General features: G+C 34.5%; 1 pseudogene; it reads left to right on the top strand.

Annotated features, from left to right (window-relative positions):
* Positions 1-4232: 4232 nt before the first annotated feature.
* Positions 4233-12608, top strand: LOC141388103 (sodium- and chloride-dependent GABA transporter 1 pseudogene; annotated as a pseudogene).
* Positions 12609-13048: the final 440 nt, after the last annotated feature.

The raw sequence follows: 13048 nt of genomic DNA on the forward strand, positions 1-13048 counted from the left end.
AAATTCATCGTGAAAGTGAGAGTTCTGCTGTTATCATACATGAGAGGAATTTTATCATACTTGATTTAAAAAAAAACTAAAGATTGATTCAAAAATACAAAATGTTTGTCTGTGTGACATAAGCATCCGGAGAACATATTAAAGCTCAAATGCAAATGAATTATGCATTGTTTTTATTCTCGTCTAGTTTTAATTCAGTTGACTTTTTGTTTTACTTATTCTCTCACAAATTTCCAAAATTAAAATTTTCAGTCTATGCAAGGTTGTGAATGATTTGAATATAAATGTGTCTATATGTCAGGGACGTACGCAGGGGTGGCCCAGGGGCCCGGGCAGAAATGGTTTGGCCGAACAAAATTTGTTAAGCTACTGTAACTAGTTATTATATTTTTTTCTTATAAAAATGTTTGTATGTTTGCATATTTCATATTAAAACTTATATTTTCTTATGTTTCTGAACAGTAAATTTACATCATTAACAAGTTTTGTAAGAAAATATTTTAAAAATTTTTGTTTGTATGCTGTTTTTGAGAGAAACTTTCAATGAAATCTGAATTACTGCTTCATGTCATATCATTCCACTATCAAATGCGAATTCCTTAATGAATATACTCCAAGTTTATGTCTTATTCGAACTATATAAAGCTCTCGAGGCTTAAAACTCATCGTGTAACAACAAAAAAACGGGAAGTATATGAAAAAATGTCTATTGGATAAAATGTATGCCATCGCCAAAGTTTTGTTATTCTTTTTTAGACAAATTTGTTGCTAAACAGTATGAGAAAATAACGAAGACAAATGAATTTTTGTGCGTCACCTGATTTTTTTCCTTATCATCATTATAATTATATAATTGTAGCCTCAGACTTTAAGGTTACGAGATTATGTGTATACACTAGGACACGATACAAATAGGTCTCATCAAAATAATGATTTTAGACTCCACATACATATGTTTGGACGATATTCTTTCCAGACAAGATGGAAGTATTTACCACCGTCCGTCCGTCTGTATCTCTGTTTGTCTGGCAGGTTGGAACTCATGATAACTCTCGAACGGATCAACCGATTTGGTCCAAGTTATAGATCTAATTACCTCCGCCATAAAAGTTCAAACATTTTCACTAAAATGGTCGAAGGGACTAACCGATACGGTCTAAAATCGAACCTAATATGGACTATCTCGGTCCGCTCGCAAAATTACTTCCAAAAGTACATCAAGTTCCAAGAGAATATGTTTGGACAACATTTCAGGTTCCTCATACAAGTCTAACATAACAACGGAGACTGTTCGAGGATCCTTTGGACATTTTGTAGTCCTGTTTACAGCGATATCCTATTTTTCGTGGACAAGTTCATTCTTCCTGACAAAGCTCTAAATACTACGGTGACAAACTAAAATAGCTTATGGGCGCGGTAACTATCGAGAGGAGTGTCTCTAAAAATAAGATCCATTTCTAAAATTAATTAGCTTATTGTTAGCGAATAATTGTGGTCCAATAAGGATCGATTGTTATTTGTCAAAACTATATAGAACTAAGTCCATCAAAGTATTTGTCATCGCGTCCAAAAACTTCTAATCGTACAATTAAGAAAAAAATTATAACGCTTCTTTTTAGCATTATATTAAAAGTAAAAATAAGCCTGGAATCAGACTCTATCTCTTCCGGTAAATAACACTGTGCCGCGTTTTTAAGGTAACCTTGTGCAAACAATTTGAAGTGAGGATTTTTTGAAAGTACAGACCCAAAGTACAAAGGCCTTAGTTGCGTTTTGTTGAGTCAGATCCAGCTCGGATTTTACGGCCTCATCTAGACATTGTTAAATATCGACTTTTTAATAGAGTTGTGTCGTTCATGAACGAACCGGCTCAAAGGAACGATTCCGTGAAAAGAACGAACGGATCCGTATCCAGCTCATTCTTTCATATCGTTCATTTAGATCCCTGATGGACGAGTCATTGCTGCTTACAAAATTAGCAGCTTTGATTTTGCAGTCAAACTCTAAACAAACGCTGCGTTAGCGCAAGCAGCACAAATTTCCACACAAAACAAACAATGATTCAGAGAGCTACTCTCGCTCAGTAACTCACCTCATTCAGTAGCACATCTCGGTCATATCTTTCTTTTGCATCATTCGTTCATCTGGTTCTTTCATATCAAAACCACCACGACTACGTTCAGAAACAAAACCACCCCCATTAGCACACAATGTGTCATTCGTGAACGAACATTTTCAAAAGAACGATTCGGTGAAAAGAACGACGGACTCATATGCAGCAGAGAACGAACGACTTCAAAAGAAACTAACATAGTCAAATGTATTGTTGAACGAAAAAGAGCCAACGAACGAACTAAACGACCCGGATCTTTTTGGTGAACGGAATGAAAAAGATCGATCCGCTCAATGAACGAGATTGCCCAACACTACTTTTTAAAGCAACTCGGGGCTATATCTATGAAACCAATGCAAATCTTCTTCTGACCTCTGAAGCAAATTTGTAGATAAGGGTCAGAATGAAATAATTGGACAAATAATGAACTGGAAAAACTACATTTATTGCCTTAATATAATATTTTATAATATATCTAAAAATTCCATAGTTTTTATAGATTTCGCACCATATCTCCAAAACTGTTAAATTTTTCTTAATGTTTTTATTTGGAAACACATCAACGACAACGGCAGTCGATATTCTTAAAAATTAGGCTAAGATCATCGAAATAGTAAAAATCTTGCTATAGCAAAGACAACGTCAATTCTTTGTGGTTGTAAAATTCTGCGATAAACTATAACGTGGGCCTGTATGATTAAAAACTTCAATATACTGAAAACGGGGCATAAATTTTACATGGCGACTTTACCGAACGCGGCCCGATATTGTCTATTTTTAATTCTAAATATCCTACTCTGTAAATATTAAAAATTGTATCCTAAATATTATGAATTCTTTCTACTGAATTTATATACTTTGTACCAATAGCTCATATAAAATTCGAAAAATCGATTTTTTTGTCTCATTTTAAAGTAAATAGAATAGAATATGCGCCAAAATTTCCAGTCCATCGGACAAAAATTTACCGAGATATTAGCTTTCGAAGGGAAACGTTTATTGTGTTTTGTATGTAGCATAGAAAGTAAAAACGTCTTTTCCTCGGAGTTGCACTTTTGAAAGCGGTGCCCACTGTAGCTCGAAAACGGATGCTCCGGTCTTTATATGTTTTTGTGGGACTATTATAGACATAAATCATGTGATAACAGAGAGGGTTTTTAAAAAACTGCTGAGGGAGTCCGAAAAATATAAATTTTTTACAGTGTTTTTTTTTTAATCGAAATTTTAATCAAATCAAAAACTGTTAAAAATTTTTAAAAATTGGTTTTTTTAATTCGGTTTCGATAATGGACAAGATTATTAGGTTCGTAATGATCCCACCAAAAAAATATATGCTGGTCGGTTATTCTTTTTCAAACTACAGTGGGTACCGCAAACTGCTTTAGTAAAAACAGTGCTTTATAGGCGGGCATTTGTCAGAAAGATTTTTCAAAAAAAAAAAAAAACAAAACAAAAAAAAAATAGAAGGTAACTCAAGGTTTAATAGATTTCTTATAAAAATTCATGAAAATGGTTTTTCTGATGCTTCTAAGTGGCCATAACCCCTTAAAATGGCTTTACGTAACGCTACACAACATTCGAATTTTTCATGATTTTTGGTCAAGTTGGCCCCCCCGAAATGAAATACTGCGTATGTCCCTGCTATATGTTGTATGTCAAGATGGTATTTTAACCAGGGTTTCGGGGTCGAGATATTTTTGGCTCGACTCTGACTCCAGGCCAGTGTTTTTTCACGACTCCGGCTCCGACTCTGAGGGTAAATTCCTATACCACTAAAAATTAATAAAACGTGAACAAATGTTTAACTTGTTCCTATATTTGGGCCCATATAGGCTAGTCTGTTTGTTTTTCCTAATATATTCTTTAGAATGTTCATTACTACTCAACTACAGAACATAAATATGAAGTGACATTCATATTTATATTATTTCTACTGAATCTTGTATTGAAAAATGGCAGCAGTTTTTGTCAGATTTATCTTTTTCCGAGTATATTCTGGAAGGAACTTTTCCCCGTGCGAAAATCTTTACGCCTTCAAAATATGTGAAAATGAAGGGCAATAGAAATCAAAAATCTGCATGCAGTCAAAATTCTAAGCAATTTATGAACAGGTTTTAATATGGATGTAAGCCAAAATTGTACAGTGCTTCTAGAGCATTAATGATGACCCCCAGTGTTCGTGACACTTACGAAACTACGAAACTTGTTTGGTAGACTTTTCTTCATTTGATTTTTTCTTATATCCGTTCACCCGCATCCAATATGTACCATTTACTACTTATCGAACACATACCCAGCAAAATGCTCCATGCCAAAGATGCCATTCAATCATGGGTGCAAGTGATCTGGCATGCCATCCTTTTAGCATCTTCATCGATGAATTTTATATGAGCGTGGACCCCAAAATATGCTATTAATTTTTGGATGACAAAGCATGACATTTACACCAATGCTTTGTCATGTCATTTTCACCAATGCTTTGGCATGTCATTTCCACTAATGCTTTGGCATGTCATTTTCACCAACCCTTTGTAATGACATTATCATTACGACGAGAGTTTTAACAACGTTGGTTGTGATTTCTAGTATCCGACAACATCAAGCCTATTACAAATATTTAACCTTATATATTTAGAAAAATTTGTATAAATAAAAACACAAAATTCATCGGATATTTCACGACTTCGTTTACATCGGTTTTAATGCTAATGAAAGGATCGGGTCTTTCACGACTTCGTTTGAACCAATGCAAAAGAAATCACGTCATCGCATGGAACCCCTTCCTTCAAATTTTGCTGGGTAAGTACGAACTTCTAAAAGTACATCCATATCTGAATTATTCACTCCAAGAGTAATCATTATTCCAAATTTCAGAACTCCAGCTCTATCCGATGTCCCAAAACCAAATGGTACCTAATTTAGTACCATTTAATACTTCTTGTACACATAAGTACAAATTTCCAAACCTGTCTTCCCATGTCAATCCTGTTGGATAATGACAATTCCAAACTTTAGGATTCCAGCTCTATTCGTTCACCAAGACCCAATTTGTACCAAATATAGTACCATTTAGTACTTTTCGTACACACAAATACGAATTTCTAAAACAACCTCCATATGTCTAACCTAAACTCCAACAGCAATCTTAATTCCAAATTTCAGGTTTCCAGTTCTATCCGTTCACCCACACGCAAATTGTACCAAATTTAGTACCATTTAGTACATAAGGAAGAATTTCCAAAACGATTTCCTTATATCAACGCCACTTCCCAACCTTGAATCCCATACCAAAGTTCAAGTTGCTAGCTATATCCGTTCAAATTTTAAATTAATATTTTTTAATGTTATATTTTTATTACAAATACTGTTTAATTGTTCTTTTTTTTTTAAATAGTTATCTTAATACAGTTATTTTATTTATATTAATAAATCTTTTTTAATATTTCTTTAAACACTAAGTAATTTAGTCGTTGAAGCTTTCCTTGATGTTTCCAAAGTTGTTGTTAACGTAAAAAAATCTCAAAAAAATAATAATTGACTATAATAAATTTTATTCCATTTAAATATTGAACAAATAAGAACGTGTTAAGCTTCTTATACACTCCACAACGAAGTGTATTAAACTACAAAATAACAATAAGTTTTCTTTCATTTTAAAAGAAAAGGGGCAGTATATCTTAACTGATAATAAATAATCCCTTTACAAAAATAATCATTTGGCGACATTGCTGTTCTTTTCAAAACATGGACCAATAATTGCAACTTAAAACAATCTCGGTTCGAAGATTTAACAAAAAACTTTCGAAATCCATAAAATTGGTCTATACCGGGTACACTTAAACCAGGATATATATGGACAGTAAGCTTTCTAAAACAACCTCCATACGTCTAACCTAAACTCCAACAGCAATCTTAATTCCAAATTTCAGGTTTCCAGTTCTATCCGTTCACCCACACGCAAATTGTACCAAATTTAGTACCATTTAGTACATAAGGAAGAATTTCCAAAACGATTTCCTTCTATATATGGACAGTAAGCTTTCTGTCTTTTGTGAACACTAAAATTCAATTAACGACCAATTCGGCAGGGAAACCTAAAATCTTAAAAAACCTTAAATGGTGGCTACGTTTATATGGGGGTTACGCTTATATAAAACATGGACCTATACTATCTGATTTTTTGCAAGGCAGTTATTGTACCTGTATATATGTTTCGTACCTTTAGCGAAGACTAAATACCAAATTTCAGTTATTCCGGTTGAATTATGTGGCTAAAACTTTCAAAACACCGAAAATCGAAGGGTACCTTTCTATGGGGGCTATATGAAGACGAGGGGCTATACCGACCAATTTCCGACAGAAAGTTTTATACCCTCAACGAAGACCAAATTTCAGCAATTTCGGTGGTATGTTGAGCACACAAACTTCAAAATACCTAAAATCGGGAGGTACCGTTCTATGGGGGCTATGTCAACACGTGCACCGGTACAGCCCATTTTCAATACCAAACATCCTAGGAGTAATAGAATCTTGTATACGAAATTATAAAGCTATATCTTAAAAATTGCGAGCTATATATTGATTTCAACAGACGTAAGGACGGACATATTTATGTCGACTCAGAATGTTGTGCTGATCAAGAATATATAATTTAGAGGGTCTCCGACGAATAATGTGTACAAATGGAATGACAAATTTAATTATACTATTTATATTATGGTGGAGGACATAAAAAGGTCCCGCACAATCCCTTTTAATTGATATAATACATCAAATAAAATTATAAATTATGTATGTAATGGTATTATAATAAACTGTGTGAGAAACAAAAGGTTATGCCATTTTGGTTATGTCGTTTTGCTCCAAAGTTTTTCAGCTACAGTATAGTCTCGATAATCCGGACACACGTTAATCCTGACAACGCGGTAGTCCGGACACTAGAATTTTTTACATTGTAGACTCTGTAATCCGGACAGCAATCTTAATTCCAAATTTCAGGTTTCCAGTTCTATCCGTTCACCCACACGCAAATTGTACCAAATTTAGTACCATTTAGTACATAAGGAAGAATTTCCAAAACGATTTCCTTCTATATATGGACAGTAAGCTTTCTGTCTTTTGTGAACACTAAAATTCAATTAACGACCAATTCGGCAGGGAAACCTAAAATCTTAAAAAACCTTAAATGGTGGCTACGCTTATATGGGGGTTACGCTTATATAAAACATGGACCTATACTATCTGATTTTTTGCAAGGCAGTTATTGTACCTGTATATATGTTTCGTACCTTTAGCGAAGACTAAATACCAAATTTCAGTTATTCCGGTTGAATTATGTGGCTAAAACTTTCAAAACACCGAAAATCGAAGGGTACCTTTCTATGGGGGCTATATGAAGACGAGGGGCTATACCGACCAATTTCCGACAGAAAGTTTTATACCCTCAACGAAGACCAAATTTCAGCAATTTCGGTGGTATGTTGAGCACACAAACTTCAAAATACCGAAAATCGGGAGGTACCGTTCTATGGGGGCTATGTCAACACGTGCACCGGTACAGCCCATTTTCAATACCAAACATCCTAGGAGTAATAGAATCTTGTATACGAAATTATAAAGCTATATCTTAAAAATTGCGAGCTATATATTGATTTCAACAGACGTAAGGACGGACATATTTATGTCGACTCAGAATGTTGTGCTGATCAAGAATATATAATTTAGAGGGTCTCCGACGAATAATGTGTACAAATGGAATGACAAATTTAATTATACTATTTATATTATGGTGGAGGACATAAAAAGGTCCCGCACAATCCCTTTTAATTGATATAATACATCAAATAAAATTATAAATTATGTATGTAATGGTATTATAATAAACTGTGTGAGAAACAAAAGGTTATGCCATTTTGGTTATGTCGTTTTGCTCCAAAGTTTTTCAGCTACAGTATAGTCTCGATAATCCGGACACACGTTAATCCTGACAACGCGGTAGTCCGGACACTAGAATTTTTTACATTGTAGACTCTGTAATCCGGACATCACAAATTTTTCTTACCTCGATAATCCGGACACCATTATTTTTTCCTATCTTTAACATTCGATTCTTATTTATTTCATTGACGTTTTCGTTCTTAGCAATGACAATTGGTGTATAAATACGAAGATTTAAGTTTTTCTAAGTTTCGGTCCAAAACTCGACTTTCTATATAGCCATTGTTAACTCAGTTATACAGTGAATATGTGATTAACTATCTGAATCTGACAAATGATTTTCCCATCGTTCAACCATTGATAATGTATATTATAAGCAAAAGTATTAAAAAAACTAGTATTGGGTAGCCCTGTTCTCTGAATATTTGATGCTGCGTGTTCCTTTTCTGTAAAGGGATTGGTTCATCAGTGAGAAAGTCCCTTGAGGGCATGTAATGTATCCCAATGGTATTTCACCTAGAAATATTTAAATCATTTAAAGCGTTGGGATTAACAGCTTAGTTTTTATTGGGATTTACAGCTAAACGAGGAAACCAGTAGAGACATAATGTTGGAATTTCAGTAAATTAAAAATTTACCATTTTATTTTCTTACTTAGACATTCAAAATCGCCGGTAACTAAGTATTGTTATGTTGCATTCTCGTAATTATGCAACCGATATATTTAAATTCCATTTTGTCTTATTCGTAAGCTATAACATTTGAGATGAAGTCATTAGTCGATGTTAATACAAATGTTTAAATATTCACCATAATGAGATGAGTCCAATTGAATTCTGAAGTTCTATCGAGAGTCATAACAGGCTCAAGCCCCATGTATAAGGGAAACCAATATACGTGCATGGACTACGAAGTTGATGTCCTTTAAAAAACTTCGAATAAATATACACCTGTAGGAGAGAAGTTTCAGATGACAAAAATACTCAGCAAATGTCACCTAAATTACGCTGGAGGAATATACGAAATAAATTTGGTATCCAGAGCAGCTGCACCGGTCTTAAAGTGGTCGGAACTCGTAATATTTGCTTATTATGAATTCGTTATCTTTATATGTCAGGTTATTACCTAGTAAAAGTCCGTTATTAATGATTTAAACGTACAAAATTATATGATTTTATTATTATTCGGTAATCAGGACAATTCGATAATCCGGACACCGCCGAAACATGCGGTGTCCGGATTAACGAGATTATACTGTATACATATATCTGCTTGTAGTGTGTTCAAAAGTTCATATAGAAAAATATTCATATGACATTGTGCGTTAGCTTTTTTATCGAATCACCTTATAATTAAGATTTTATGTAATCTTAGGTAAAAAATCATCAAAATAAGATACAAGTACATGAATTTGCAAAAAAGTCGTAAATTTGGATATAATTTAATCTTCAAATTATAAGTCTGATTTTGCATCATCACATGAAACACACTTCCAGCAGGGAACCCAATTTTCATTCAAGAAACAAAGGGTAAAATACGAGTATGTATGCGTACGCAGCTTAAATTTTTTTTGGCGTTGCGAAGTGGTCGCTGCCATTGACCAAAATAAAAACAAATTAAAGTCTATTTTTCGATACAAAATATGTTCGAATGTACTCCTAAGGGATGAAGGGGTTTAGCTTCTCTAAAATAAAAGTGTCATTGATTTTAACGGTACACTTCAAGAATATCACCAAATAATGGAATATATAATGATGTAAGAACGGTGCAAAAGTCAAGCGAAATTAAAATAAAGTGCATATTGATGAAATTTAATATGAATAATGAAAACAAGGTATTAACTTAATTTGTTTGCGGTTTTCTGGATGTCAAGTTGTTGTGTATGTTAATATGTGTGTTTTCCGACGGCCTTTTGTAGAATTTCTTTTTAGTATAATTGAGATTCACGTAAGGTTTTAGTTATGTTCCCCTGTTTATCCCCCTAGACTCTATGTTCCCCCTAGATTCTATGTTCAAAATATTTGCTTCTGGTTTTGCCTATTTTGAACTTTTTTCCAAAGTTCCAAGGATACCTTTCAGGGTGTTTTTTTCATTTTTCAAATGCGTAGGGAATAAATTTCACCTATTTACAGAAATCGAGTGGTGCAGTTATACGTCAATGTTAAACTTCGGTTTTGAATGTAAAATATCCAAAATTGTGCGATTTTGATTGTATATTATGGCTGGAACCTTTAAAGCACCGAATATTTGGCAGTACAGATCTATGTAGACAAGACCAAAGTGTGGAGGTACATACATGTATCGAAAAATTGTAGGAGGTGTCTACCTTCAGAAAAGATGAAGTGTTACTCCGTTATTTTGAACAAAAAATGCTATTTTCAATATTAAAGTTGGACTTATTTTGTTTTTTCGCTTTTTAATTATTTGTGTTTGCTACAGTAACCTTGTGTGCTACAGTAACCTTTACCGAAATTTTCGTATTGATATCTCCCAGCAAAATGTTCGATGCCAAAGATGCCATTCAATCATGGGTGCAAGTGAGCTGGCATGTCATCTTTTTAGCATCTTCATCGATGAATTTTATATGAGCGTGGACACCAAAAGATGCTATTCATTTTTGGATCCAAAGCATGTCATTTACACCAATGCTTTGGCATGCCATTTACACCAACCCTTTGCAATGACATTATCATTGGAAAGAGAGTTTTAACACCGTTGGTAGTGATTTCGAGTCTCCGACAACATTAAGCCTTTTTTACACAATTAATCTTATATATTTATGAAAAATTGTATAAATAAAAACACAAAACTCATTTCTATTGGATCGATGGAATGGGTTCAAATGCTGATGAAACAATCGGATCTTTCACGACTTCCTTCGAATAGGTTAAAATGCTGATGAAAAGATCGGATCTTTCACGACATCGTTTGAACCAATGCAAAAGATGCCATGAATTCACGTCATCGCATTCCTTCGAATTTTGCTGGGCTGCCCAGGAAGTATTTTGGCCGCTCTTCCTATACAAGTCCAACCACAGTGCGTTGTAGGCCGAGGACAAATGTTTGCTCCACTATTCTGATTGGAAATACCTGTGGTCAATATAAAGATGATGTGCACAATATCAGGCAGCTTATTTCCCTGTTGCGTGAATTGAGAAGACGAGTCAATTTATGGTATACACTTAATTCCTTTTGTTGTTGACAGTATCCGTTTTTACCGTCATCACTATGGTAGGCACTGGCTTTAAGATTTTTAAAATTTTTCACTGATTTAAGTCACTTTATGTAATTGCCGCCGTCAGCTTTGTTCGCCAGTTATGTTTTAAGGGCGAAGCCCAATAACAGTGTTGCCTTTAGTTTATGTCGATAGTCCTGTTTGGTCTTGAACGTTTCCTCCTGGACGTATTCATAGGAATGATTTGGCTAAGGTTTCAACGCCATAGTCAGTTATGACCTTTCTGAAGCGTCGTTGAAGATGTTCAACAGCTCCTAAGCGAGGTCCATGCAACGATATTTATCAAAATTTAGCAATTGTAGAACAAACTTCACAGCCGCACGCTGCATGCCCAATGCAACGGTAAAAATTCTTGGAATGAGCAGAACGATATTCCAATTTCATTAGCAGTTTGCTCTGATTATCGAAGTCATATTCTTTACTGCTTCAATGTTTTCATCAGTTGTTGATGTGCTCGGGTGACCAGGAAGAGCATCGTCATTGGCATCTTCTCGGCCTTCATTGAACTGATTATACCACAATTGAACTTGTGTTCTGCTCATAGAAGTCTCGTTAAAGCTACAGCCAACATTTCAAATGCCCTTGCGCACAAACTATTAGGTACCTCTTCGCATAAAACTTTCTCTTATTGATTTTGCAGAATGGGTTTCTGCAACTCTGAATTGTAGGGCCTTCTGCTTGATATCCAACACTAAACCATATTCTCTACCAAAGTCTTCGGATTTTCATTTTCTGAATCTTGCATAATTAACAATAGATTGTTAATATTGAAACTTTAAATTTATTCAAATATCGATTTCAGGTTGCTGTAAATCCTGCTCGCGGGTCATGGTCTTCAAAGCTGGATTTCATTCTGTCCGTCGTCGGCTTAGCCATCGGTTTAGGAAATGTTTGGAGATTTCCTTACCTGTGTTATAAAAATGAAGGTGGCGCTTTCCTCATACCATATTTGGTTGCATTGTTCTTAGCTGGAATACCTATGTTTTTTATGGAATTAGCGTTAGGACAAATGTTAACTATTGGAGGATTAGGTGTATTTAAAGTAACTCCAATTTTTAAAGGAATTGGATATGCAGCTGCTGTTATGTCTTGTTGGATGAATGTATATTATATAGTTATTCTAGCGTGGGCAGCATTTTATTTGATAATGGCGATGCGTACTGATGTTCCCTGGCGCAACTGCAATAATTCCTGGAAAAACTAATTAAATGTTGGGAAGTGCGCGAGAATATCTCTAAGTTAAAAATTTGTAATGTTAATGACATGAATGCCACAATGTCAGAAATAACAGATCCTGTGAAAGAATTTTGGGAATGGGTATAATAAAAATTCAACAATTTCAATTACACGGCTAAAAGTTTTAACTGTCTTTCTTTAGGCGAAGAACGTTGAATATATCGTCTGGCATTGATGACATAGGAAGTATTCTTTGGGAACTAGCGGCTACGCTCCTTTTAGTTTGGATGTTATGTTATTTTTGTATTTGGAAGGGAGTAAAATGGACCGGAAAAGTCGTTTATTTCACCGCCCTTTTCCCGTATGTGTTATTAAGCATACTTCTAGTGCGTGGTGTTACCCTAACAGGAGCATTGGACGGAATTAAATTCTATATTATACCAAATTTTTCTAAGCTTACAGAATCACAGGTGATTTAGCCAAGCAATATATACAACTTATCATATTTAAGACTGCTGTACTCTAGGTTTGGATTGACGCAGTTACCCAAATGTTCTTCTCATATGGATTAGGTTTAGGAACCCTGG

This window comes from Musca autumnalis, unplaced genomic scaffold (genome assembly GCF_047663935.1).
Source record: "Musca autumnalis isolate F117 unplaced genomic scaffold, ASM4766393v1 scaffold_562, whole genome shotgun sequence".
Classification (NCBI taxonomy): domain Eukaryota; kingdom Metazoa; phylum Arthropoda; class Insecta; order Diptera; family Muscidae; genus Musca; species Musca autumnalis.